The sequence below is a fragment of the Ascidia mentula genome (assembly GCF_947561715.1).
Source record: "Ascidia mentula chromosome 3 unlocalized genomic scaffold, kaAscMent1.1 SUPER_3_unloc_2, whole genome shotgun sequence".
In the NCBI taxonomy this organism is placed as follows: domain Eukaryota; kingdom Metazoa; phylum Chordata; class Ascidiacea; order Phlebobranchia; family Ascidiidae; genus Ascidia; species Ascidia mentula.
In genome coordinates this window covers 1-21450 of record NW_028113726.1, presented here as the reverse complement: position 1 = coordinate 21450, position 21450 = coordinate 1, and the positions used below count along the sequence as shown (strand labels likewise).

The 21450-nt window shown below is 50.4% G+C and overlaps 45 non-coding genes and 1 pseudogene across 45 annotated transcripts; all 46 read left to right on the top strand.

The window, feature by feature from the left end:
• The first annotated feature begins 235 nt into the window (after window positions 1-235).
• LOC145917053 (U1 spliceosomal RNA) lies at window positions 236-401 on the top strand. The gene has a single exon (XR_014405118.1). It is a non-coding gene; the product is annotated as a U1 spliceosomal RNA (small nuclear RNA).
• A 288-nt stretch (window positions 402-689) lies between these two features.
• LOC145917080 (U2 spliceosomal RNA) lies at window positions 690-887 on the top strand. Its single transcript, XR_014405143.1, has one exon. It is a non-coding gene; the product is annotated as a U2 spliceosomal RNA (small nuclear RNA).
• A 265-nt stretch (window positions 888-1152) lies between these two features.
• On the top strand, window positions 1153-1316 carry LOC145917132 (U1 spliceosomal RNA). Its single transcript, XR_014405190.1, has one exon. It is a non-coding gene; the product is annotated as a U1 spliceosomal RNA (small nuclear RNA).
• A 288-nt stretch (window positions 1317-1604) lies between these two features.
• Window positions 1605-1802, top strand: LOC145917079 (U2 spliceosomal RNA). Its single transcript, XR_014405142.1, has one exon. It is a non-coding gene; the product is annotated as a U2 spliceosomal RNA (small nuclear RNA).
• A 265-nt stretch (window positions 1803-2067) lies between these two features.
• LOC145917131 (U1 spliceosomal RNA) lies at window positions 2068-2231 on the top strand. The gene has a single exon (XR_014405189.1). It is a non-coding gene; the product is annotated as a U1 spliceosomal RNA (small nuclear RNA).
• A 288-nt stretch (window positions 2232-2519) lies between these two features.
• On the top strand, window positions 2520-2717 carry LOC145917077 (U2 spliceosomal RNA). The gene has a single exon (XR_014405140.1). It is a non-coding gene; the product is annotated as a U2 spliceosomal RNA (small nuclear RNA).
• Window positions 2718-2982: 265 nt separating this feature from the next.
• Window positions 2983-3146, top strand: LOC145917130 (U1 spliceosomal RNA). Its single transcript, XR_014405188.1, has one exon. It is a non-coding gene; the product is annotated as a U1 spliceosomal RNA (small nuclear RNA).
• Window positions 3147-3434: 288 nt separating this feature from the next.
• Window positions 3435-3632, top strand: LOC145917076 (U2 spliceosomal RNA). The gene has a single exon (XR_014405139.1). It is a non-coding gene; the product is annotated as a U2 spliceosomal RNA (small nuclear RNA).
• Window positions 3633-3897: 265 nt separating this feature from the next.
• Window positions 3898-4061, top strand: LOC145917129 (U1 spliceosomal RNA). The gene has a single exon (XR_014405187.1). It is a non-coding gene; the product is annotated as a U1 spliceosomal RNA (small nuclear RNA).
• A 288-nt stretch (window positions 4062-4349) lies between these two features.
• On the top strand, window positions 4350-4547 carry LOC145917075 (U2 spliceosomal RNA). Its single transcript, XR_014405138.1, has one exon. It is a non-coding gene; the product is annotated as a U2 spliceosomal RNA (small nuclear RNA).
• Window positions 4548-4812: 265 nt separating this feature from the next.
• LOC145917127 (U1 spliceosomal RNA) lies at window positions 4813-4976 on the top strand. The gene has a single exon (XR_014405186.1). It is a non-coding gene; the product is annotated as a U1 spliceosomal RNA (small nuclear RNA).
• Window positions 4977-5264: 288 nt separating this feature from the next.
• Window positions 5265-5462, top strand: LOC145917074 (U2 spliceosomal RNA). The gene has a single exon (XR_014405137.1). It is a non-coding gene; the product is annotated as a U2 spliceosomal RNA (small nuclear RNA).
• A 265-nt stretch (window positions 5463-5727) lies between these two features.
• On the top strand, window positions 5728-5891 carry LOC145917126 (U1 spliceosomal RNA). Its single transcript, XR_014405185.1, has one exon. It is a non-coding gene; the product is annotated as a U1 spliceosomal RNA (small nuclear RNA).
• Window positions 5892-6578: 687 nt separating this feature from the next.
• LOC145917119 (U2 spliceosomal RNA) lies at window positions 6579-6800 on the top strand (annotated as a pseudogene).
• Window positions 6801-7065: 265 nt separating this feature from the next.
• Window positions 7066-7229, top strand: LOC145917125 (U1 spliceosomal RNA). Its single transcript, XR_014405184.1, has one exon. It is a non-coding gene; the product is annotated as a U1 spliceosomal RNA (small nuclear RNA).
• Window positions 7230-7517: 288 nt separating this feature from the next.
• Window positions 7518-7715, top strand: LOC145917073 (U2 spliceosomal RNA). Its single transcript, XR_014405136.1, has one exon. It is a non-coding gene; the product is annotated as a U2 spliceosomal RNA (small nuclear RNA).
• Window positions 7716-7980: 265 nt separating this feature from the next.
• On the top strand, window positions 7981-8144 carry LOC145917123 (U1 spliceosomal RNA). The gene has a single exon (XR_014405182.1). It is a non-coding gene; the product is annotated as a U1 spliceosomal RNA (small nuclear RNA).
• Window positions 8145-8432: 288 nt separating this feature from the next.
• Window positions 8433-8630, top strand: LOC145917072 (U2 spliceosomal RNA). The gene has a single exon (XR_014405135.1). It is a non-coding gene; the product is annotated as a U2 spliceosomal RNA (small nuclear RNA).
• Window positions 8631-8895: 265 nt separating this feature from the next.
• On the top strand, window positions 8896-9059 carry LOC145917122 (U1 spliceosomal RNA). The gene has a single exon (XR_014405181.1). It is a non-coding gene; the product is annotated as a U1 spliceosomal RNA (small nuclear RNA).
• Window positions 9060-9347: 288 nt separating this feature from the next.
• LOC145917071 (U2 spliceosomal RNA) lies at window positions 9348-9545 on the top strand. The gene has a single exon (XR_014405134.1). It is a non-coding gene; the product is annotated as a U2 spliceosomal RNA (small nuclear RNA).
• A 265-nt stretch (window positions 9546-9810) lies between these two features.
• On the top strand, window positions 9811-9974 carry LOC145917121 (U1 spliceosomal RNA). Its single transcript, XR_014405180.1, has one exon. It is a non-coding gene; the product is annotated as a U1 spliceosomal RNA (small nuclear RNA).
• Window positions 9975-10262: 288 nt separating this feature from the next.
• LOC145917070 (U2 spliceosomal RNA) lies at window positions 10263-10460 on the top strand. Its single transcript, XR_014405133.1, has one exon. It is a non-coding gene; the product is annotated as a U2 spliceosomal RNA (small nuclear RNA).
• Window positions 10461-10725: 265 nt separating this feature from the next.
• LOC145917120 (U1 spliceosomal RNA) lies at window positions 10726-10889 on the top strand. Its single transcript, XR_014405179.1, has one exon. It is a non-coding gene; the product is annotated as a U1 spliceosomal RNA (small nuclear RNA).
• A 288-nt stretch (window positions 10890-11177) lies between these two features.
• On the top strand, window positions 11178-11375 carry LOC145917068 (U2 spliceosomal RNA). The gene has a single exon (XR_014405132.1). It is a non-coding gene; the product is annotated as a U2 spliceosomal RNA (small nuclear RNA).
• Window positions 11376-11640: 265 nt separating this feature from the next.
• LOC145917113 (U1 spliceosomal RNA) lies at window positions 11641-11804 on the top strand. Its single transcript, XR_014405174.1, has one exon. It is a non-coding gene; the product is annotated as a U1 spliceosomal RNA (small nuclear RNA).
• Window positions 11805-12092: 288 nt separating this feature from the next.
• On the top strand, window positions 12093-12290 carry LOC145917067 (U2 spliceosomal RNA). Its single transcript, XR_014405131.1, has one exon. It is a non-coding gene; the product is annotated as a U2 spliceosomal RNA (small nuclear RNA).
• Window positions 12291-12555: 265 nt separating this feature from the next.
• Window positions 12556-12719, top strand: LOC145917101 (U1 spliceosomal RNA). Its single transcript, XR_014405163.1, has one exon. It is a non-coding gene; the product is annotated as a U1 spliceosomal RNA (small nuclear RNA).
• A 288-nt stretch (window positions 12720-13007) lies between these two features.
• Window positions 13008-13205, top strand: LOC145917065 (U2 spliceosomal RNA). Its single transcript, XR_014405129.1, has one exon. It is a non-coding gene; the product is annotated as a U2 spliceosomal RNA (small nuclear RNA).
• Window positions 13206-13471: 266 nt separating this feature from the next.
• LOC145917090 (U1 spliceosomal RNA) lies at window positions 13472-13635 on the top strand. Its single transcript, XR_014405152.1, has one exon. It is a non-coding gene; the product is annotated as a U1 spliceosomal RNA (small nuclear RNA).
• A 288-nt stretch (window positions 13636-13923) lies between these two features.
• On the top strand, window positions 13924-14121 carry LOC145917064 (U2 spliceosomal RNA). Its single transcript, XR_014405128.1, has one exon. It is a non-coding gene; the product is annotated as a U2 spliceosomal RNA (small nuclear RNA).
• A 265-nt stretch (window positions 14122-14386) lies between these two features.
• On the top strand, window positions 14387-14550 carry LOC145917078 (U1 spliceosomal RNA). Its single transcript, XR_014405141.1, has one exon. It is a non-coding gene; the product is annotated as a U1 spliceosomal RNA (small nuclear RNA).
• A 288-nt stretch (window positions 14551-14838) lies between these two features.
• On the top strand, window positions 14839-15036 carry LOC145917063 (U2 spliceosomal RNA). Its single transcript, XR_014405127.1, has one exon. It is a non-coding gene; the product is annotated as a U2 spliceosomal RNA (small nuclear RNA).
• A 265-nt stretch (window positions 15037-15301) lies between these two features.
• Window positions 15302-15465, top strand: LOC145917066 (U1 spliceosomal RNA). Its single transcript, XR_014405130.1, has one exon. It is a non-coding gene; the product is annotated as a U1 spliceosomal RNA (small nuclear RNA).
• Window positions 15466-15753: 288 nt separating this feature from the next.
• On the top strand, window positions 15754-15951 carry LOC145917062 (U2 spliceosomal RNA). Its single transcript, XR_014405126.1, has one exon. It is a non-coding gene; the product is annotated as a U2 spliceosomal RNA (small nuclear RNA).
• Window positions 15952-16216: 265 nt separating this feature from the next.
• On the top strand, window positions 16217-16380 carry LOC145917055 (U1 spliceosomal RNA). The gene has a single exon (XR_014405119.1). It is a non-coding gene; the product is annotated as a U1 spliceosomal RNA (small nuclear RNA).
• A 288-nt stretch (window positions 16381-16668) lies between these two features.
• Window positions 16669-16866, top strand: LOC145917061 (U2 spliceosomal RNA). The gene has a single exon (XR_014405125.1). It is a non-coding gene; the product is annotated as a U2 spliceosomal RNA (small nuclear RNA).
• Window positions 16867-17131: 265 nt separating this feature from the next.
• On the top strand, window positions 17132-17295 carry LOC145917159 (U1 spliceosomal RNA). Its single transcript, XR_014405216.1, has one exon. It is a non-coding gene; the product is annotated as a U1 spliceosomal RNA (small nuclear RNA).
• Window positions 17296-17583: 288 nt separating this feature from the next.
• Window positions 17584-17781, top strand: LOC145917060 (U2 spliceosomal RNA). The gene has a single exon (XR_014405124.1). It is a non-coding gene; the product is annotated as a U2 spliceosomal RNA (small nuclear RNA).
• A 265-nt stretch (window positions 17782-18046) lies between these two features.
• Window positions 18047-18210, top strand: LOC145917148 (U1 spliceosomal RNA). Its single transcript, XR_014405205.1, has one exon. It is a non-coding gene; the product is annotated as a U1 spliceosomal RNA (small nuclear RNA).
• A 288-nt stretch (window positions 18211-18498) lies between these two features.
• Window positions 18499-18696, top strand: LOC145917059 (U2 spliceosomal RNA). The gene has a single exon (XR_014405123.1). It is a non-coding gene; the product is annotated as a U2 spliceosomal RNA (small nuclear RNA).
• A 265-nt stretch (window positions 18697-18961) lies between these two features.
• LOC145917136 (U1 spliceosomal RNA) lies at window positions 18962-19125 on the top strand. Its single transcript, XR_014405194.1, has one exon. It is a non-coding gene; the product is annotated as a U1 spliceosomal RNA (small nuclear RNA).
• Window positions 19126-19413: 288 nt separating this feature from the next.
• LOC145917058 (U2 spliceosomal RNA) lies at window positions 19414-19611 on the top strand. Its single transcript, XR_014405122.1, has one exon. It is a non-coding gene; the product is annotated as a U2 spliceosomal RNA (small nuclear RNA).
• A 265-nt stretch (window positions 19612-19876) lies between these two features.
• LOC145917124 (U1 spliceosomal RNA) lies at window positions 19877-20040 on the top strand. Its single transcript, XR_014405183.1, has one exon. It is a non-coding gene; the product is annotated as a U1 spliceosomal RNA (small nuclear RNA).
• Window positions 20041-20328: 288 nt separating this feature from the next.
• LOC145917057 (U2 spliceosomal RNA) lies at window positions 20329-20526 on the top strand. The gene has a single exon (XR_014405121.1). It is a non-coding gene; the product is annotated as a U2 spliceosomal RNA (small nuclear RNA).
• Window positions 20527-20791: 265 nt separating this feature from the next.
• Window positions 20792-20955, top strand: LOC145917049 (U1 spliceosomal RNA). The gene has a single exon (XR_014405114.1). It is a non-coding gene; the product is annotated as a U1 spliceosomal RNA (small nuclear RNA).
• A 288-nt stretch (window positions 20956-21243) lies between these two features.
• Window positions 21244-21441, top strand: LOC145917056 (U2 spliceosomal RNA). Its single transcript, XR_014405120.1, has one exon. It is a non-coding gene; the product is annotated as a U2 spliceosomal RNA (small nuclear RNA).
• Window positions 21442-21450: the final 9 nt, after the last annotated feature.

The following is a 21450-nucleotide window of genomic DNA, read 5'->3' as shown; positions in this document are numbered from 1 at the left end:
ATTCGCAAAACAATTGCACGAAACAGCGGTGCATCCCATGAGTGCGTGTGTGTCGTCTGTATGCACACGCCAAGGAAAGAGAGGTAGAGAGGGAGGACGGGAGAGCAATTAATTTAACGGCACATTTGGTTGTTGTGCTTGTCGGAGACCAGATAAAACAAGCCGTGAAATGCACAATGCGGCAAACACAAGGACGGACGACAAAAATGCTACCTCTCAAGAAGCTGTGCAAAGCATACTTACCTGACGGGGGCCTTCACCGTGATCAGGCCGGCGGTGTGGGCCCAGGGCGAGGCTTAGCCATTGCACTTAGGCTTAGCTGACCCTTGCGATTACCCCAAATGTGGGTAACTCGGCCGTACAATTTCTGCTAGTGGGGACTGCGTTCGCGCTATCCCCGTCTTTTACTAATCCTCTGATGTAGAGCAAAACGTAAGGTAGAAACGAAGTTTCTACGGGGGGGATTCGCCTGTTACGGTCAGGAGGAGTCGTGTCGGGGGTTGGGAGGTGGGTCATGGGTCCGTTTGTGACGTCATGTGGTGAACAAACTAATTTGAATGGCCTGCCAAAAACGGTAGGAAAAAAACCAGGAAATTTTTTTTTTTTTTTCATTTTTCACCGGAATAAAATTTGGCAGCAAATGCGAGACGGACTCTTCCGGACGTTGCGGACTCAGTGGATGTTGCGGCATCGCTTCTCGGCTCTTTAGAGCTAAGATCAAGTGTAGTATCTGTTCTTCTCAGTTTAATACCTGGGACGCAAGCGATTCGCTTGCATGTCTTTGTATTAACCTGATTTTTGGACAGGGGGCACGGTGCCGGAGCTTGCTTCGACCTGCCCACGGGTTGTCCTGGTATTGCACTACCTCCAGGCACGGCCCACATTCCCACACATGTGGGAATAACCATCTGTTAATCATTCGCAAAACAATTGCACGAAACAGCGGTGCATCCCATGAGTGCGTGTGTGTCGTCTGTATGCACACGCCAAGGAAAGAGAGGTAGAGAGGGAGGACGGGAGAGCAATTAATTTAACGGCACATTTGGTTGTTGTGCTTGTCGGAGACCAGATAAAACAAGCCGTGAAATGCACAATGCGGCAAACACAAGGACGGACGACAAAAATGCTACCTCTCAAGAAGCTGTGCAAAGCATACTTACCTGACGGGGGCCTTCACCGTGATCAGGCCGGCGGTGGGCCCAGGGCGAGGCTTAGCCATTGCACTTAGGCTTAGCTGACCCTTGCGATTACCCCAAATGTGGGTAACTCGGCCGTACAATTTCTGCTAGTGGGGACTGCGTTCGCGCTATCCCCGTCTTTTACTAATCCTCTGATGTAGAGCAAAACGTAAGGTAGAAACGAAGTTTCTACGGGGGGGATTCGCCTGTTACGGTCAGGAGGAGTCGTGTCGGGGGTTGGGAGGTGGGTCATGGGTCCGTTTGTGACGTCATGTGGTGAACAAACTAATTTGAATGGCCTGCCAAAAACGGTAGGAAAAAAACCAGGAAATTTTTTTTTTTTTTTCATTTTTCACCGGAATAAAATTTGGCAGCAAATGCGAGACGGACTCTTCCGGACGTTGCGGACTCAGTGGATGTTGCGGCATCGCTTCTCGGCTCTTTAGAGCTAAGATCAAGTGTAGTATCTGTTCTTCTCAGTTTAATACCTGGGACGCAAGCGATTCGCTTGCATGTCTTTGTATTAACCTGATTTTTGGACAGGGGGCACGGTGCCGGAGCTTGCTTCGACCTGCCCACGGGTTGTCCTGGTATTGCACTACCTCCAGGCACGGCCCACATTCCCACACATGTGGGAATAACCATCTGTTAATCATTCGCAAAACAATTGCACGAAACAGCGGTGCATCCCATGAGTGCGTGTGTGTCGTCTGTATGCACACGCCAAGGAAAGAGAGGTAGAGAGGGAGGACGGGAGAGCAATTAATTTAACGGCACATTTGGTTGTTGTGCTTGTCGGAGACCAGATAAAACAAGCCGTGAAATGCACAATGCGGCAAACACAAGGACGGACGACAAAAATGCTACCTCTCAAGAAGCTGTGCAAAGCATACTTACCTGACGGGGGCCTTCACCGTGATCAGGCCGGCGGTGGGCCCAGGGCGAGGCTTAGCCATTGCACTTAGGCTTAGCTGACCCTTGCGATTACCCCAAATGTGGGTAACTCGGCCGTACAATTTCTGCTAGTGGGGACTGCGTTCGCGCTATCCCCGTCTTTTACTAATCCTCTGATGTAGAGCAAAACGTAAGGTAGAAACGAAGTTTCTACGGGGGGGATTCGCCTGTTACGGTCAGGAGGAGTCGTGTCGGGGGTTGGGAGGTGGGTCATGGGTCCGTTTGTGACGTCATGTGGTGAACAAACTAATTTGAATGGCCTGCCAAAAACGGTAGGAAAAAAACCAGGAAATTTTTTTTTTTTTTTCATTTTTCACCGGAATAAAATTTGGCAGCAAATGCGAGACGGACTCTTCCGGACGTTGCGGACTCAGTGGATGTTGCGGCATCGCTTCTCGGCTCTTTAGAGCTAAGATCAAGTGTAGTATCTGTTCTTCTCAGTTTAATACCTGGGACGCAAGCGATTCGCTTGCATGTCTTTGTATTAACCTGATTTTTGGACAGGGGGCACGGTGCCGGAGCTTGCTTCGACCTGCCCACGGGTTGTCCTGGTATTGCACTACCTCCAGGCACGGCCCACATTCCCACACATGTGGGAATAACCATCTGTTAATCATTCGCAAAACAATTGCACGAAACAGCGGTGCATCCCATGAGTGCGTGTGTGTCGTCTGTATGCACACGCCAAGGAAAGAGAGGTAGAGAGGGAGGACGGGAGAGCAATTAATTTAACGGCACATTTGGTTGTTGTGCTTGTCGGAGACCAGATAAAACAAGCCGTGAAATGCACAATGCGGCAAACACAAGGACGGACGACAAAAATGCTACCTCTCAAGAAGCTGTGCAAAGCATACTTACCTGACGGGGGCCTTCACCGTGATCAGGCCGGCGGTGGGCCCAGGGCGAGGCTTAGCCATTGCACTTAGGCTTAGCTGACCCTTGCGATTACCCCAAATGTGGGTAACTCGGCCGTACAATTTCTGCTAGTGGGGACTGCGTTCGCGCTATCCCCGTCTTTTACTAATCCTCTGATGTAGAGCAAAACGTAAGGTAGAAACGAAGTTTCTACGGGGGGGATTCGCCTGTTACGGTCAGGAGGAGTCGTGTCGGGGGTTGGGAGGTGGGTCATGGGTCCGTTTGTGACGTCATGTGGTGAACAAACTAATTTGAATGGCCTGCCAAAAACGGTAGGAAAAAAACCAGGAAATTTTTTTTTTTTTTTCATTTTTCACCGGAATAAAATTTGGCAGCAAATGCGAGACGGACTCTTCCGGACGTTGCGGACTCAGTGGATGTTGCGGCATCGCTTCTCGGCTCTTTAGAGCTAAGATCAAGTGTAGTATCTGTTCTTCTCAGTTTAATACCTGGGACGCAAGCGATTCGCTTGCATGTCTTTGTATTAACCTGATTTTTGGACAGGGGGCACGGTGCCGGAGCTTGCTTCGACCTGCCCACGGGTTGTCCTGGTATTGCACTACCTCCAGGCACGGCCCACATTCCCACACATGTGGGAATAACCATCTGTTAATCATTCGCAAAACAATTGCACGAAACAGCGGTGCATCCCATGAGTGCGTGTGTGTCGTCTGTATGCACACGCCAAGGAAAGAGAGGTAGAGAGGGAGGACGGGAGAGCAATTAATTTAACGGCACATTTGGTTGTTGTGCTTGTCGGAGACCAGATAAAACAAGCCGTGAAATGCACAATGCGGCAAACACAAGGACGGACGACAAAAATGCTACCTCTCAAGAAGCTGTGCAAAGCATACTTACCTGACGGGGGCCTTCACCGTGATCAGGCCGGCGGTGGGCCCAGGGCGAGGCTTAGCCATTGCACTTAGGCTTAGCTGACCCTTGCGATTACCCCAAATGTGGGTAACTCGGCCGTACAATTTCTGCTAGTGGGGACTGCGTTCGCGCTATCCCCGTCTTTTACTAATCCTCTGATGTAGAGCAAAACGTAAGGTAGAAACGAAGTTTCTACGGGGGGGATTCGCCTGTTACGGTCAGGAGGAGTCGTGTCGGGGGTTGGGAGGTGGGTCATGGGTCCGTTTGTGACGTCATGTGGTGAACAAACTAATTTGAATGGCCTGCCAAAAACGGTAGGAAAAAAACCAGGAAATTTTTTTTTTTTTTTCATTTTTCACCGGAATAAAATTTGGCAGCAAATGCGAGACGGACTCTTCCGGACGTTGCGGACTCAGTGGATGTTGCGGCATCGCTTCTCGGCTCTTTAGAGCTAAGATCAAGTGTAGTATCTGTTCTTCTCAGTTTAATACCTGGGACGCAAGCGATTCGCTTGCATGTCTTTGTATTAACCTGATTTTTGGACAGGGGGCACGGTGCCGGAGCTTGCTTCGACCTGCCCACGGGTTGTCCTGGTATTGCACTACCTCCAGGCACGGCCCACATTCCCACACATGTGGGAATAACCATCTGTTAATCATTCGCAAAACAATTGCACGAAACAGCGGTGCATCCCATGAGTGCGTGTGTGTCGTCTGTATGCACACGCCAAGGAAAGAGAGGTAGAGAGGGAGGACGGGAGAGCAATTAATTTAACGGCACATTTGGTTGTTGTGCTTGTCGGAGACCAGATAAAACAAGCCGTGAAATGCACAATGCGGCAAACACAAGGACGGACGACAAAAATGCTACCTCTCAAGAAGCTGTGCAAAGCATACTTACCTGACGGGGGCCTTCACCGTGATCAGGCCGGCGGTGGGCCCAGGGCGAGGCTTAGCCATTGCACTTAGGCTTAGCTGACCCTTGCGATTACCCCAAATGTGGGTAACTCGGCCGTACAATTTCTGCTAGTGGGGACTGCGTTCGCGCTATCCCCGTCTTTTACTAATCCTCTGATGTAGAGCAAAACGTAAGGTAGAAACGAAGTTTCTACGGGGGGGATTCGCCTGTTACGGTCAGGAGGAGTCGTGTCGGGGGTTGGGAGGTGGGTCATGGGTCCGTTTGTGACGTCATGTGGTGAACAAACTAATTTGAATGGCCTGCCAAAAACGGTAGGAAAAAAACCAGGAAATTTTTTTTTTTTTTTCATTTTTCACCGGAATAAAATTTGGCAGCAAATGCGAGACGGACTCTTCCGGACGTTGCGGACTCAGTGGATGTTGCGGCATCGCTTCTCGGCTCTTTAGAGCTAAGATCAAGTGTAGTATCTGTTCTTCTCAGTTTAATACCTGGGACGCAAGCGATTCGCTTGCATGTCTTTGTATTAACCTGATTTTTGGACAGGGGGCACGGTGCCGGAGCTTGCTTCGACCTGCCCACGGGTTGTCCTGGTATTGCACTACCTCCAGGCACGGCCCACATTCCCACACATGTGGGAATAACCATCTGTTAATCATTCGCAAAACAATTGCACGAAACAGCGGTGCATCCCATGAGTGCGTGTGTGTCGTCTGTATGCACACGCCAAGGAAAGAGAGGTAGAGAGGGAGGACGGGAGAGCAATTAATTTAACGGCACATTTGGTTGTTGTGCTTGTCGGAGACCAGATAAAACAAGCCGTGAAATGCACAATGCGGCAAACACAAGGACGGACGACAAAAATGCTACCTCTCAAGAAGCTGTGCAAAGCATACTTACCTGACGGGGGCCTTCACCGTGATCAGGCCGGCGGTGGGCCCAGGGCGAGGCTTAGCCATTGCACTTAGGCTTAGCTGACCCTTGCGATTACCCCAAATGTGGGTAACTCGGCCGTACAATTTCTGCTAGTGGGGACTGCGTTCGCGCTATCCCCGTCTTTTACTAATCCTCTGATGTAGAGCAAAACGTAAGGTAGAAACGAAGTTTCTACGGGGGGGATTCGCCTGTTACGGTCAGGAGGAGTCGTGTCGGGGGTTGGGAGGTGGGTCATGGGTCCGTTTGTGACGTCATGTGGTGAACAAACTAATTTGAATGGCCTGCCAAAAACGGTAGGAAAAAAACCAGGAAATTTTTTTTTTTTTTTCATTTTTCACCGGAATAAAATTTGGCAGCAAATGCGAGACGGACTCTTCCGGACGTTGCGGACTCAGTGGATGTTGCGGCATCGCTTCTCGGCTCTTTAGAGCTAAGAAGGGGTTGGCTACCCGAGCAAACCGTGGTTCCTTCAGGGCTCTGCTTCTGGTCGGTGAGCGATCATCCGACTCATCCCTGTAGTTACCAGAAATAACCCCCCACGTTGGTTCCCCGTCTGCTCCCTTTGGGTAGTCGGCTCCCCGACCTTCTTTCTCGGGGAGGGTTTTAGACCTGGGTTCCTTCCATTTTATACCCAGAGGGGCCATAGTGCCCTCGCACGACCGCAGTCTTATGACCCCGGTTCGGCGCGGTTTAATCGAACCCGACAGATTACTTGTCTGTCATCGGACGGGCGAACTCGCCTATCCAACACCCCCTCGCCCGGTTGCTGTCGCTTGCGATGGCGACCGGAGGCCACGGTTGCAAACCAGCCCTTTCGGCATGGCGAATGGTCCACCCGTCTAACACCCGGGTTGGTACCAGTACACCGAACTCTGTTCTTCTCAGTTTAATACCTGGGACGCAAGCGATTCGCTTGCATGTCTTTGTATTAACCTGATTTTTGGACAGGGGGCACGGTGCCGGAGCTTGCTTCGACCTGCCCACGGGTTGTCCTGGTATTGCACTACCTCCAGGCACGGCCCACATTCCCACACATGTGGGAATAACCATCTGTTAATCATTCGCAAAACAATTGCACGAAACAGCGGTGCATCCCATGAGTGCGTGTGTGTCGTCTGTATGCACACGCCAAGGAAAGAGAGGTAGAGAGGGAGGACGGGAGAGCAATTAATTTAACGGCACATTTGGTTGTTGTGCTTGTCGGAGACCAGATAAAACAAGCCGTGAAATGCACAATGCGGCAAACACAAGGACGGACGACAAAAATGCTACCTCTCAAGAAGCTGTGCAAAGCATACTTACCTGACGGGGGCCTTCACCGTGATCAGGCCGGCGGTGGGCCCAGGGCGAGGCTTAGCCATTGCACTTAGGCTTAGCTGACCCTTGCGATTACCCCAAATGTGGGTAACTCGGCCGTACAATTTCTGCTAGTGGGGACTGCGTTCGCGCTATCCCCGTCTTTTACTAATCCTCTGATGTAGAGCAAAACGTAAGGTAGAAACGAAGTTTCTACGGGGGGGATTCGCCTGTTACGGTCAGGAGGAGTCGTGTCGGGGGTTGGGAGGTGGGTCATGGGTCCGTTTGTGACGTCATGTGGTGAACAAACTAATTTGAATGGCCTGCCAAAAACGGTAGGAAAAAAACCAGGAAATTTTTTTTTTTTTTTCATTTTTCACCGGAATAAAATTTGGCAGCAAATGCGAGACGGACTCTTCCGGACGTTGCGGACTCAGTGGATGTTGCGGCATCGCTTCTCGGCTCTTTAGAGCTAAGATCAAGTGTAGTATCTGTTCTTCTCAGTTTAATACCTGGGACGCAAGCGATTCGCTTGCATGTCTTTGTATTAACCTGATTTTTGGACAGGGGGCACGGTGCCGGAGCTTGCTTCGACCTGCCCACGGGTTGTCCTGGTATTGCACTACCTCCAGGCACGGCCCACATTCCCACACATGTGGGAATAACCATCTGTTAATCATTCGCAAAACAATTGCACGAAACAGCGGTGCATCCCATGAGTGCGTGTGTGTCGTCTGTATGCACACGCCAAGGAAAGAGAGGTAGAGAGGGAGGACGGGAGAGCAATTAATTTAACGGCACATTTGGTTGTTGTGCTTGTCGGAGACCAGATAAAACAAGCCGTGAAATGCACAATGCGGCAAACACAAGGACGGACGACAAAAATGCTACCTCTCAAGAAGCTGTGCAAAGCATACTTACCTGACGGGGGCCTTCACCGTGATCAGGCCGGCGGTGGGCCCAGGGCGAGGCTTAGCCATTGCACTTAGGCTTAGCTGACCCTTGCGATTACCCCAAATGTGGGTAACTCGGCCGTACAATTTCTGCTAGTGGGGACTGCGTTCGCGCTATCCCCGTCTTTTACTAATCCTCTGATGTAGAGCAAAACGTAAGGTAGAAACGAAGTTTCTACGGGGGGGATTCGCCTGTTACGGTCAGGAGGAGTCGTGTCGGGGGTTGGGAGGTGGGTCATGGGTCCGTTTGTGACGTCATGTGGTGAACAAACTAATTTGAATGGCCTGCCAAAAACGGTAGGAAAAAAACCAGGAAATTTTTTTTTTTTTTTCATTTTTCACCGGAATAAAATTTGGCAGCAAATGCGAGACGGACTCTTCCGGACGTTGCGGACTCAGTGGATGTTGCGGCATCGCTTCTCGGCTCTTTAGAGCTAAGATCAAGTGTAGTATCTGTTCTTCTCAGTTTAATACCTGGGACGCAAGCGATTCGCTTGCATGTCTTTGTATTAACCTGATTTTTGGACAGGGGGCACGGTGCCGGAGCTTGCTTCGACCTGCCCACGGGTTGTCCTGGTATTGCACTACCTCCAGGCACGGCCCACATTCCCACACATGTGGGAATAACCATCTGTTAATCATTCGCAAAACAATTGCACGAAACAGCGGTGCATCCCATGAGTGCGTGTGTGTCGTCTGTATGCACACGCCAAGGAAAGAGAGGTAGAGAGGGAGGACGGGAGAGCAATTAATTTAACGGCACATTTGGTTGTTGTGCTTGTCGGAGACCAGATAAAACAAGCCGTGAAATGCACAATGCGGCAAACACAAGGACGGACGACAAAAATGCTACCTCTCAAGAAGCTGTGCAAAGCATACTTACCTGACGGGGGCCTTCACCGTGATCAGGCCGGCGGTGGGCCCAGGGCGAGGCTTAGCCATTGCACTTAGGCTTAGCTGACCCTTGCGATTACCCCAAATGTGGGTAACTCGGCCGTACAATTTCTGCTAGTGGGGACTGCGTTCGCGCTATCCCCGTCTTTTACTAATCCTCTGATGTAGAGCAAAACGTAAGGTAGAAACGAAGTTTCTACGGGGGGGATTCGCCTGTTACGGTCAGGAGGAGTCGTGTCGGGGGTTGGGAGGTGGGTCATGGGTCCGTTTGTGACGTCATGTGGTGAACAAACTAATTTGAATGGCCTGCCAAAAACGGTAGGAAAAAAACCAGGAAATTTTTTTTTTTTTTTCATTTTTCACCGGAATAAAATTTGGCAGCAAATGCGAGACGGACTCTTCCGGACGTTGCGGACTCAGTGGATGTTGCGGCATCGCTTCTCGGCTCTTTAGAGCTAAGATCAAGTGTAGTATCTGTTCTTCTCAGTTTAATACCTGGGACGCAAGCGATTCGCTTGCATGTCTTTGTATTAACCTGATTTTTGGACAGGGGGCACGGTGCCGGAGCTTGCTTCGACCTGCCCACGGGTTGTCCTGGTATTGCACTACCTCCAGGCACGGCCCACATTCCCACACATGTGGGAATAACCATCTGTTAATCATTCGCAAAACAATTGCACGAAACAGCGGTGCATCCCATGAGTGCGTGTGTGTCGTCTGTATGCACACGCCAAGGAAAGAGAGGTAGAGAGGGAGGACGGGAGAGCAATTAATTTAACGGCACATTTGGTTGTTGTGCTTGTCGGAGACCAGATAAAACAAGCCGTGAAATGCACAATGCGGCAAACACAAGGACGGACGACAAAAATGCTACCTCTCAAGAAGCTGTGCAAAGCATACTTACCTGACGGGGGCCTTCACCGTGATCAGGCCGGCGGTGGGCCCAGGGCGAGGCTTAGCCATTGCACTTAGGCTTAGCTGACCCTTGCGATTACCCCAAATGTGGGTAACTCGGCCGTACAATTTCTGCTAGTGGGGACTGCGTTCGCGCTATCCCCGTCTTTTACTAATCCTCTGATGTAGAGCAAAACGTAAGGTAGAAACGAAGTTTCTACGGGGGGGATTCGCCTGTTACGGTCAGGAGGAGTCGTGTCGGGGGTTGGGAGGTGGGTCATGGGTCCGTTTGTGACGTCATGTGGTGAACAAACTAATTTGAATGGCCTGCCAAAAACGGTAGGAAAAAAACCAGGAAATTTTTTTTTTTTTTTCATTTTTCACCGGAATAAAATTTGGCAGCAAATGCGAGACGGACTCTTCCGGACGTTGCGGACTCAGTGGATGTTGCGGCATCGCTTCTCGGCTCTTTAGAGCTAAGATCAAGTGTAGTATCTGTTCTTCTCAGTTTAATACCTGGGACGCAAGCGATTCGCTTGCATGTCTTTGTATTAACCTGATTTTTGGACAGGGGGCACGGTGCCGGAGCTTGCTTCGACCTGCCCACGGGTTGTCCTGGTATTGCACTACCTCCAGGCACGGCCCACATTCCCACACATGTGGGAATAACCATCTGTTAATCATTCGCAAAACAATTGCACGAAACAGCGGTGCATCCCATGAGTGCGTGTGTGTCGTCTGTATGCACACGCCAAGGAAAGAGAGGTAGAGAGGGAGGACGGGAGAGCAATTAATTTAACGGCACATTTGGTTGTTGTGCTTGTCGGAGACCAGATAAAACAAGCCGTGAAATGCACAATGCGGCAAACACAAGGACGGACGACAAAAATGCTACCTCTCAAGAAGCTGTGCAAAGCATACTTACCTGACGGGGGCCTTCACCGTGATCAGGCCGGCGGTGGGCCCAGGGCGAGGCTTAGCCATTGCACTTAGGCTTAGCTGACCCTTGCGATTACCCCAAATGTGGGTAACTCGGCCGTACAATTTCTGCTAGTGGGGACTGCGTTCGCGCTATCCCCGTCTTTTACTAATCCTCTGATGTAGAGCAAAACGTAAGGTAGAAACGAAGTTTCTACGGGGGGGATTCGCCTGTTACGGTCAGGAGGAGTCGTGTCGGGGGTTGGGAGGTGGGTCATGGGTCCGTTTGTGACGTCATGTGGTGAACAAACTAATTTGAATGGCCTGCCAAAAACGGTAGGAAAAAAACCAGGAAATTTTTTTTTTTTTTTCATTTTTCACCGGAATAAAATTTGGCAGCAAATGCGAGACGGACTCTTCCGGACGTTGCGGACTCAGTGGATGTTGCGGCATCGCTTCTCGGCTCTTTAGAGCTAAGATCAAGTGTAGTATCTGTTCTTCTCAGTTTAATACCTGGGACGCAAGCGATTCGCTTGCATGTCTTTGTATTAACCTGATTTTTGGACAGGGGGCACGGTGCCGGAGCTTGCTTCGACCTGCCCACGGGTTGTCCTGGTATTGCACTACCTCCAGGCACGGCCCACATTCCCACACATGTGGGAATAACCATCTGTTAATCATTCGCAAAACAATTGCACGAAACAGCGGTGCATCCCATGAGTGCGTGTGTGTCGTCTGTATGCACACGCCAAGGAAAGAGAGGTAGAGAGGGAGGACGGGAGAGCAATTAATTTAACGGCACATTTGGTTGTTGTGCTTGTCGGAGACCAGATAAAACAAGCCGTGAAATGCACAATGCGGCAAACACAAGGACGGACGACAAAAATGCTACCTCTCAAGAAGCTGTGCAAAGCATACTTACCTGACGGGGGCCTTCACCGTGATCAGGCCGGCGGTGGGCCCAGGGCGAGGCTTAGCCATTGCACTTAGGCTTAGCTGACCCTTGCGATTACCCCAAATGTGGGTAACTCGGCCGTACAATTTCTGCTAGTGGGGACTGCGTTCGCGCTATCCCCGTCTTTTACTAATCCTCTGATGTAGAGCAAAACGTAAGGTAGAAACGAAGTTTCTACGGGGGGGATTCGCCTGTTACGGTCAGGAGGAGTCGTGTCGGGGGTTGGGAGGTGGGTCATGGGTCCGTTTGTGACGTCATGTGGTGAACAAACTAATTTGAATGGCCTGCCAAAAACGGTAGGAAAAAAACCAGGAAATTTTTTTTTTTTTTTCATTTTTCACCGGAATAAAATTTGGCAGCAAATGCGAGACGGACTCTTCCGGACGTTGCGGACTCAGTGGATGTTGCGGCATCGCTTCTCGGCTCTTTAGAGCTAAGATCAAGTGTAGTATCTGTTCTTCTCAGTTTAATACCTGGGACGCAAGCGATTCGCTTGCATGTCTTTGTATTAACCTGATTTTTGGACAGGGGGCACGGTGCCGGAGCTTGCTTCGACCTGCCCACGGGTTGTCCTGGTATTGCACTACCTCCAGGCACGGCCCACATTCCCACACATGTGGGAATAACCATCTGTTAATCATTCGCAAAACAATTGCACGAAACAGCGGTGCATCCCATGAGTGCGTGTGTGTCGTCTGTATGCACACGCCAAGGAAAGAGAGGTAGAGAGGGAGGACGGGAGAGCAATTAATTTAACGGCACATTTGGTTGTTGTGCTTGTCGGAGACCAGATAAAACAAGCCGTGAAATGCACAATGCGGCAAACACAAGGACGGACGACAAAAATGCTACCTCTCAAGAAGCTGTGCAAAGCATACTTACCTGACGGGGGCCTTCACCGTGATCAGGCCGGCGGTGGGCCCAGGGCGAGGCTTAGCCATTGCACTTAGGCTTAGCTGACCCTTGCGATTACCCCAAATGTGGGTAACTCGGCCGTACAATTTCTGCTAGTGGGGACTGCGTTCGCGCTATCCCCGTCTTTTACTAATCCTCTGATGTAGAGCAAAACGTAAGGTAGAAACGAAGTTTCTACGGGGGGGATTCGCCTGTTACGGTCAGGAGGAGTCGTGTCGGGGGTTGGGAGGTGGGTCATGGGTCCGTTTGTGACGTCATGTGGTGAACAAACTAATTTGAATGGCCTGCCAAAAACGGTAGGAAAAAAACCAGGAAATTTTTTTTTTTTTTTCATTTTTCACCGGAATAAAATTTGGCAGCAAATGCGAGACGGACTCTTCCGGACGTTGCGGACTCAGTGGATGTTGCGGCATCGCTTCTCGGCTCTTTAGAGCTAAGATCAAGTGTAGTATCTGTTCTTCTCAGTTTAATACCTGGGACGCAAGCGATTCGCTTGCATGTCTTTGTATTAACCTGATTTTTGGACAGGGGGCACGGTGCCGGAGCTTGCTTCGACCTGCCCACGGGTTGTCCTGGTATTGCACTACCTCCAGGCACGGCCCACATTCCCACACATGTGGGAATAACCATCTGTTAATCATTCGCAAAACAATTGCACGAAACAGCGGTGCATCCCATGAGTGCGTGTGTGTCGTCTGTATGCACACGCCAAGGAAAGAGAGGTAGAGAGGGAGGACGGCGAGAGCAATTAATTTAACGGCACATTTGGTTGTTGTGCTTGTCGGAGACCAGATAAAACAAGCCGTGAAATGCACAATGCGGCAAACACAAGGACGGACGACAAAAATGCTACCTCTCAAGAAGCTGTGCAAAGCATACTTACCTGACGGGGGCCTTCACCGTGATCAGGCCGGCGGTGGGCCCAGGGCGAGGCTTAGCCATTGCACTTAGGCTTAGCTGACCCTTGCGATTACCCCAAATGTGGGTAACTCGGCCGTACAATTTCTGCTAGTGGGGACTGCGTTCGCGCTATCCCCGTCTTTTACTAATCCTCTGATGTAGAGCAAAACGTAAGGTAGAAACGAAGTTTCTACGGGGGGGATTCGCCTGTTACGGTCAGGAGGAGTCGTGTCGGGGGTTGGGAGGTGGGTCATGGGTCCGTTTGTGACGTCATGTGGTGAACAAACTAATTTGAATGGCCTGCCAAAAACGGTAGGAAAAAAACCAGGAAATTTTTTTTTTTTTTTCATTTTTCACCGGAATAAAATTTGGCAGCAAATGCGAGACGGACTCTTCCGGACGTTGCGGACTCAGTGGATGTTGCGGCATCGCTTCTCGGCTCTTTAGAGCTAAGATCAAGTGTAGTATCTGTTCTTCTCAGTTTAATACCTGGGACGCAAGCGATTCGCTTGCATGTCTTTGTATTAACCTGATTTTTGGACAGGGGGCACGGTGCCGGAGCTTGCTTCGACCTGCCCACGGGTTGTCCTGGTATTGCACTACCTCCAGGCACGGCCCACATTCCCACACATGTGGGAATAACCATCTGTTAATCATTCGCAAAACAATTGCACGAAACAGCGGTGCATCCCATGAGTGCGTGTGTGTCGTCTGTATGCACACGCCAAGGAAAGAGAGGTAGAGAGGGAGGACGGGAGAGCAATTAATTTAACGGCACATTTGGTTGTTGTGCTTGTCGGAGACCAGATAAAACAAGCCGTGAAATGCACAATGCGGCAAACACAAGGACGGACGACAAAAATGCTACCTCTCAAGAAGCTGTGCAAAGCATACTTACCTGACGGGGGCCTTCACCGTGATCAGGCCGGCGGTGGGCCCAGGGCGAGGCTTAGCCATTGCACTTAGGCTTAGCTGACCCTTGCGATTACCCCAAATGTGGGTAACTCGGCCGTACAATTTCTGCTAGTGGGGACTGCGTTCGCGCTATCCCCGTCTTTTACTAATCCTCTGATGTAGAGCAAAACGTAAGGTAGAAACGAAGTTTCTACGGGGGGGATTCGCCTGTTACGGTCAGGAGGAGTCGTGTCGGGGGTTGGGAGGTGGGTCATGGGTCCGTTTGTGACGTCATGTGGTGAACAAACTAATTTGAATGGCCTGCCAAAAACGGTAGGAAAAAAACCAGGAAATTTTTTTTTTTTTTTCATTTTTCACCGGAATAAAATTTGGCAGCAAATGCGAGACGGACTCTTCCGGACGTTGCGGACTCAGTGGATGTTGCGGCATCGCTTCTCGGCTCTTTAGAGCTAAGATCAAGTGTAGTATCTGTTCTTCTCAGTTTAATACCTGGGACGCAAGCGATTCGCTTGCATGTCTTTGTATTAACCTGATTTTTGGACAGGGGGCACGGTGCCGGAGCTTGCTTCGACCTGCCCACGGGTTGTCCTGGTATTGCACTACCTCCAGGCACGGCCCACATTCCCACACATGTGGGAATAACCATCTGTTAATCATTCGCAAAACAATTGCACGAAACAGCGGTGCATCCCATGAGTGCGTGTGTGTCGTCTGTATGCACACGCCAAGGAAAGAGAGGTAGAGAGGGAGGACGGGAGAGCAATTAATTTAACGGCACATTTGGTTGTTGTGCTTGTCGGAGACCAGATAAAACAAGCCGTGAAATGCACAATGCGGCAAACACAAGGACGGACGACAAAAATGCTACCTCTCAAGAAGCTGTGCAAAGCATACTTACCTGACGGGGGCCTTCACCGTGATCAGGCCGGCGGTGGGCCCAGGGCGAGGCTTAGCCATTGCACTTAGGCTTAGCTGACCCTTGCGATTACCCCAAATGTGGGTAACTCGGCCGTACAATTTCTGCTAGTGGGGACTGCGTTCGCGCTATCCCCGTCTTTTACTAATCCTCTGATGTAGAGCAAAACGTAAGGTAGAAACGAAGTTTCTACGGGGGGGATTCGCCTGTTACGGTCAGGAGGAGTCGTGTCGGGGGTTGGGAGGTGGGTCATGGGTCCGTTTGTGACGTCATGTGGTGAACAAACTAATTTGAATGGCCTGCCAAAAACGGTAGGAAAAAAACCAGGAAATTTTTTTTTTTTTTTCATTTTTCACCGGAATAAAATTTGGCAGCAAATGCGAGACGGACTCTTCCGGACGTTGCGGACTCAGTGGATGTTGCGGCATCGCTTCTCGGCTCTTTAGAGCTAAGATCAAGTGTAGTATCTGTTCTTCTCAGTTTAATACCTGGGACGCAAGCGATTCGCTTGCATGTCTTTGTATTAACCTGATTTTTGGACAGGGGGCACGGTGCCGGAGCTTGCTTCGACCTGCCCACGGGTTGTCCTGGTATTGCACTACCTCCAGGCACGGCCCACATTCCCACACATGTGGGAATAACCATCTGTTAATCATTCGCAAAACAATTGCACGAAACAGCGGTGCATCCCATGAGTGCGTGTGTGTCGTCTGTATGCACACGCCAAGGAAAGAGAGGTAGAGAGGGAGGACGGGAGAGCAATTAATTTAACGGCACATTTGGTTGTTGTGCTTGTCGGAGACCAGATAAAACAAGCCGTGAAATGCACAATGCGGCAAACACAAGGACGGACGACAAAAATGCTACCTCTCAAGAAGCTGTGCAAAGCATACTTACCTGACGGGGGCCTTCACCGTGATCAGGCCGGCGGTGGGCCCAGGGCGAGGCTTAGCCATTGCACTTAGGCTTAGCTGACCCTTGCGATTACCCCAAATGTGGGTAACTCGGCCGTACAATTTCTGCTAGTGGGGACTGCGTTCGCGCTATCCCCGTCTTTTACTAATCCTCTGATGTAGAGCAAAACGTAAGGTAGAAACGAAGTTTCTACGGGGGGGATTCGCCTGTTACGGTCAGGAGGAGTCGTGTCGGGGGTTGGGAGGTGGGTCATGGGTCCGTTTGTGACGTCATGTGGTGAACAAACTAATTTGAATGGCCTGCCAAAAACGGTAGGAAAAAAACCAGGAAATTTTTTTTTTTTTTTCATTTTTCACCGGAATAAAATTTGGCAGCAAATGCGAGACGGACTCTTCCGGACGTTGCGGACTCAGTGGATGTTGCGGCATCGCTTCTCGGCTCTTTAGAGCTAAGATCAAGTGTAGTATCTGTTCTTCTCAGTTTAATACCTGGGACGCAAGCGATTCGCTTGCATGTCTTTGTATTAACCTGATTTTTGGACAGGGGGCACGGTGCCGGAGCTTGCTTCGACCTGCCCACGGGTTGTCCTGGTATTGCACTACCTCCAGGCACGGCCCACATTCCCACACATGTGGGAATAACCATCTGTTAATCATTCGCAAAACAATTGCACGAAACAGCGGTGCATCCCATGAGTGCGTGTGTGTCGTCTGTATGCACACGCCAAGGAAAGAGAGGTAGAGAGGGAGGACGGGAGAGCAATTAATTTAACGGCACATTTGGTTGTTGTGCTTGTCGGAGACCAGATAAAACAAGCCGTGAAATGCACAATGCGGCAAACACAAGGACGGACGACAAAAATGCTACCTCTCAAGAAGCTGTGCAAAGCATACTTACCTGACGGGGGCCTTCACCGTGATCAGGCCGGCGGTGGGCCCAGGGCGAGGCTTAGCCATTGCACTTAGGCTTAGCTGACCCTTGCGATTACCCCAAATGTGGGTAACTCGGCCGTACAATTTCTGCTAGTGGGGACTGCGTTCGCGCTATCCCCGTCTTTTACTAATCCTCTGATGTAGAGCAAAACGTAAGGTAGAAACGAAGTTTCTACGGGGGGGATTCGCCTGTTACGGTCAGGAGGAGTCGTGTCGGGGGTTGGGAGGTGGGTCATGGGTCCGTTTGTGACGTCATGTGGTGAACAAACTAATTTGAATGGCCTGCCAAAAACGGTAGGAAAAAAACCAGGAAATTTTTTTTTTTTTTTCATTTTTCACCGGAATAAAATTTGGCAGCAAATGCGAGACGGACTCTTCCGGACGTTGCGGACTCAGTGGATGTTGCGGCATCGCTTCTCGGCTCTTTAGAGCTAAGATCAAGTGTAGTATCTGTTCTTCTCAGTTTAATACCTGGGACGCAAGCGATTCGCTTGCATGTCTTTGTATTAACCTGATTTTTGGACAGGGGGCACGGTGCCGGAGCTTGCTTCGACCTGCCCACGGGTTGTCCTGGTATTGCACTACCTCCAGGCACGGCCCACATTCCCACACATGTGGGAATAACCATCTGTTAATCATTCGCAAAACAATTGCACGAAACAGCGGTGCATCCCATGAGTGCGTGTGTGTCGTCTGTATGCACACGCCAAGGAAAGAGAGGTAGAGAGGGAGGACGGGAGAGCAATTAATTTAACGGCACATTTGGTTGTTGTGCTTGTCGGAGACCAGATAAAACAAGCCGTGAAATGCACAATGCGGCAAACACAAGGACGGACGACAAAAATGCTACCTCTCAAGAAGCTGTGCAAAGCATACTTACCTGACGGGGGCCTTCACCGTGATCAGGCCGGCGGTGGGCCCAGGGCGAGGCTTAGCCATTGCACTTAGGCTTAGCTGACCCTTGCGATTACCCCAAATGTGGGTAACTCGGCCGTACAATTTCTGCTAGTGGGGACTGCGTTCGCGCTATCCCCGTCTTTTACTAATCCTCTGATGTAGAGCAAAACGTAAGGTAGAAACGAAGTTTCTACGGGGGGGATTCGCCTGTTACGGTCAGGAGGAGTCGTGTCGGGGGTTGGGAGGTGGGTCATGGGTCCGTTTGTGACGTCATGTGGTGAACAAACTAATTTGAATGGCCTGCCAAAAACGGTAGGAAAAAAACCAGGAAATTTTTTTTTTTTTTTCATTTTTCACCGGAATAAAATTTGGCAGCAAATGCGAGACGGACTCTTCCGGACGTTGCGGACTCAGTGGATGTTGCGGCATCGCTTCTCGGCTCTTTAGAGCTAAGATCAAGTGTAGTATCTGTTCTTCTCAGTTTAATACCTGGGACGCAAGCGATTCGCTTGCATGTCTTTGTATTAACCTGATTTTTGGACAGGGGGCACGGTGCCGGAGCTTGCTTCGACCTGCCCACGGGTTGTCCTGGTATTGCACTACCTCCAGGCACGGCCCACATTCCCACACATGTGGGAATAACCATCTGTTAATCATTCGCAAAACAATTGCACGAAACAGCGGTGCATCCCATGAGTGCGTGTGTGTCGTCTGTATGCACACGCCAAGGAAAGAGAGGTAGAGAGGGAGGACGGGAGAGCAATTAATTTAACGGCACATTTGGTTGTTGTGCTTGTCGGAGACCAGATAAAACAAGCCGTGAAATGCACAATGCGGCAAACACAAGGACGGACGACAAAAATGCTACCTCTCAAGAAGCTGTGCAAAGCATACTTACCTGACGGGGGCCTTCACCGTGATCAGGCCGGCGGTGGGCCCAGGGCGAGGCTTAGCCATTGCACTTAGGCTTAGCTGACCCTTGCGATTACCCCAAATGTGGGTAACTCGGCCGTACAATTTCTGCTAGTGGGGACTGCGTTCGCGCTATCCCCGTCTTTTACTAATCCTCTGATGTAGAGCAAAACGTAAGGTAGAAACGAAGTTTCTACGGGGGGGATTCGCCTGTTACGGTCAGGAGGAGTCGTGTCGGGGGTTGGGAGGTGGGTCATGGGTCCGTTTGTGACGTCATGTGGTGAACAAACTAATTTGAATGGCCTGCCAAAAACGGTAGGAAAAAAACCAGGAAATTTTTTTTTTTTTTTCATTTTTCACCGGAATAAAATTTGGCAGCAAATGCGAGACGGACTCTTCCGGACGTTGCGGACTCAGTGGATGTTGCGGCATCGCTTCTCGGCTCTTTAGAGCTAAGATCAAGTGTAGTATCTGTTCTTCTCAGTTTAATACCTGGGACGCAAGCGATTCGCTTGCATGTCTTTGTATTAACCTGATTTTTGGACAGGGGGCACGGTGCCGGAGCTTGCTTCGACCTGCCCACGGGTTGTCCTGGTATTGCACTACCTCCAGGCACGGCCCACATTCCCACACATGTGGGAATAACCATCTGTTAATCATTCGCAAAACAATTGCACGAAACAGCGGTGCATCCCATGAGTGCGTGTGTGTCGTCTGTATGCACACGCCAAGGAAAGAGAGGTAGAGAGGGAGGACGGGAGAGCAATTAATTTAACGGCACATTTGGTTGTTGTGCTTGTCGGAGACCAGATAAAACAAGCCGTGAAATGCACAATGCGGCAAACACAAGGACGGACGACAAAAATGCTACCTCTCAAGAAGCTGTGCAAAGCATACTTACCTGACGGGGGCCTTCACCGTGATCAGGCCGGCGGTGGGCCCAGGGCGAGGCTTAGCCATTGCACTTAGGCTTAGCTGACCCTTGCGATTACCCCAAATGTGGGTAACTCGGCCGTACAATTTCTGCTAGTGGGGACTGCGTTCGCGCTATCCCCGTCTTTTACTAATCCTCTGATGTAGAGCAAAACGTAAGGTAGAAACGAAGTTTCTACGGGGGGGATTCGCCTGTTACGGTCAGGAGGAGTCGTGTCGGGGGTTGGGAGGTGGGTCATGGGTCCGTTTGTGACGTCATGTGGTGAACAAACTAATTTGAATGGCCTGCCAAAAACGGTAGGAAAAAAACCAGGAAATTTTTTTTTTTTTTTCATTTTTCACCGGAATAAAATTTGGCAGCAAATGCGAGACGGACTCTTCCGGACGTTGCGGACTCAGTGGATGTTGCGGCATCGCTTCTCGGCTCTTTAGAGCTAAGATCAAGTGTAGTATCTGTTCTTCTCAGTTTAATACCTGGGACGCAAGCGATTCGCTTGCATGTCTTTGTATTAACCTGATTTTTGGACAGGGGGCACGGTGCCGGAGCTTGCTTCGACCTGCCCACGGGTTGTCCTGGTATTGCACTACCTCCAGGCACGGCCCACATTCCCACACATGTGGGAATAACCATCTGTTAATCATTCGCAAAACAATTGCACGAAACAGCGGTGCATCCCATGAGTGCGTGTGTGTCGTCTGTATGCACACGCCAAGGAAAGAGAGGTAGAGAGGGAGGACGGGAGAGCAATTAATTTAACGGCACATTTGGTTGTTGTGCTTGTCGGAGACCAGATAAAACAAGCCGTGAAATGCACAATGCGGCAAACACAAGGACGGACGACAAAAATGCTACCTCTCAAGAAGCTGTGCAAAGCATACTTACCTGACGGGGGCCTTCACCGTGATCAGGCCGGCGGTGGGCCCAGGGCGAGGCTTAGCCATTGCACTTAGGCTTAGCTGACCCTTGCGATTACCCCAAATGTGGGTAACTCGGCCGTACAATTTCTGCTAGTGGGGACTGCGTTCGCGCTATCCCCGTCTTTTACTAATCCTCTGATGTAGAGCAAAACGTAAGGTAGAAACGAAGTTTCTACGGGGGGGATTCGCCTGTTACGGTCAGGAGGAGTCGTGTCGGGGGTTGGGAGGTGGGTCATGGGTCCGTTTGTGACGTCATGTGGTGAACAAACTAATTTGAATGGCCTGCCAAAAACGGTAGGAAAAAAACCAGGAAATTTTTTTTTTTTTTTCATTTTTCACCGGAATAAAATTTGGCAGCAAATGCGAGACGGACTCTTCCGGACGTTGCGGACTCAGTGGATGTTGCGGCATCGCTTCTCGGCTCTTTAGAGCTAAGATCAAGTGTAGTATCTGTTCTTCTCAGTTTAATACCTGGGACGCAAGCGATTCGCTTGCATGTCTTTGTATTAACCTGATTTTTGGACAGGGGGCACGGTGCCGGAGCTTGCTTCGACCTGCCCACGGGTTGTCCTGGTATTGCACTACCTCCAGGCACGGCCCACATTCCCACACATGT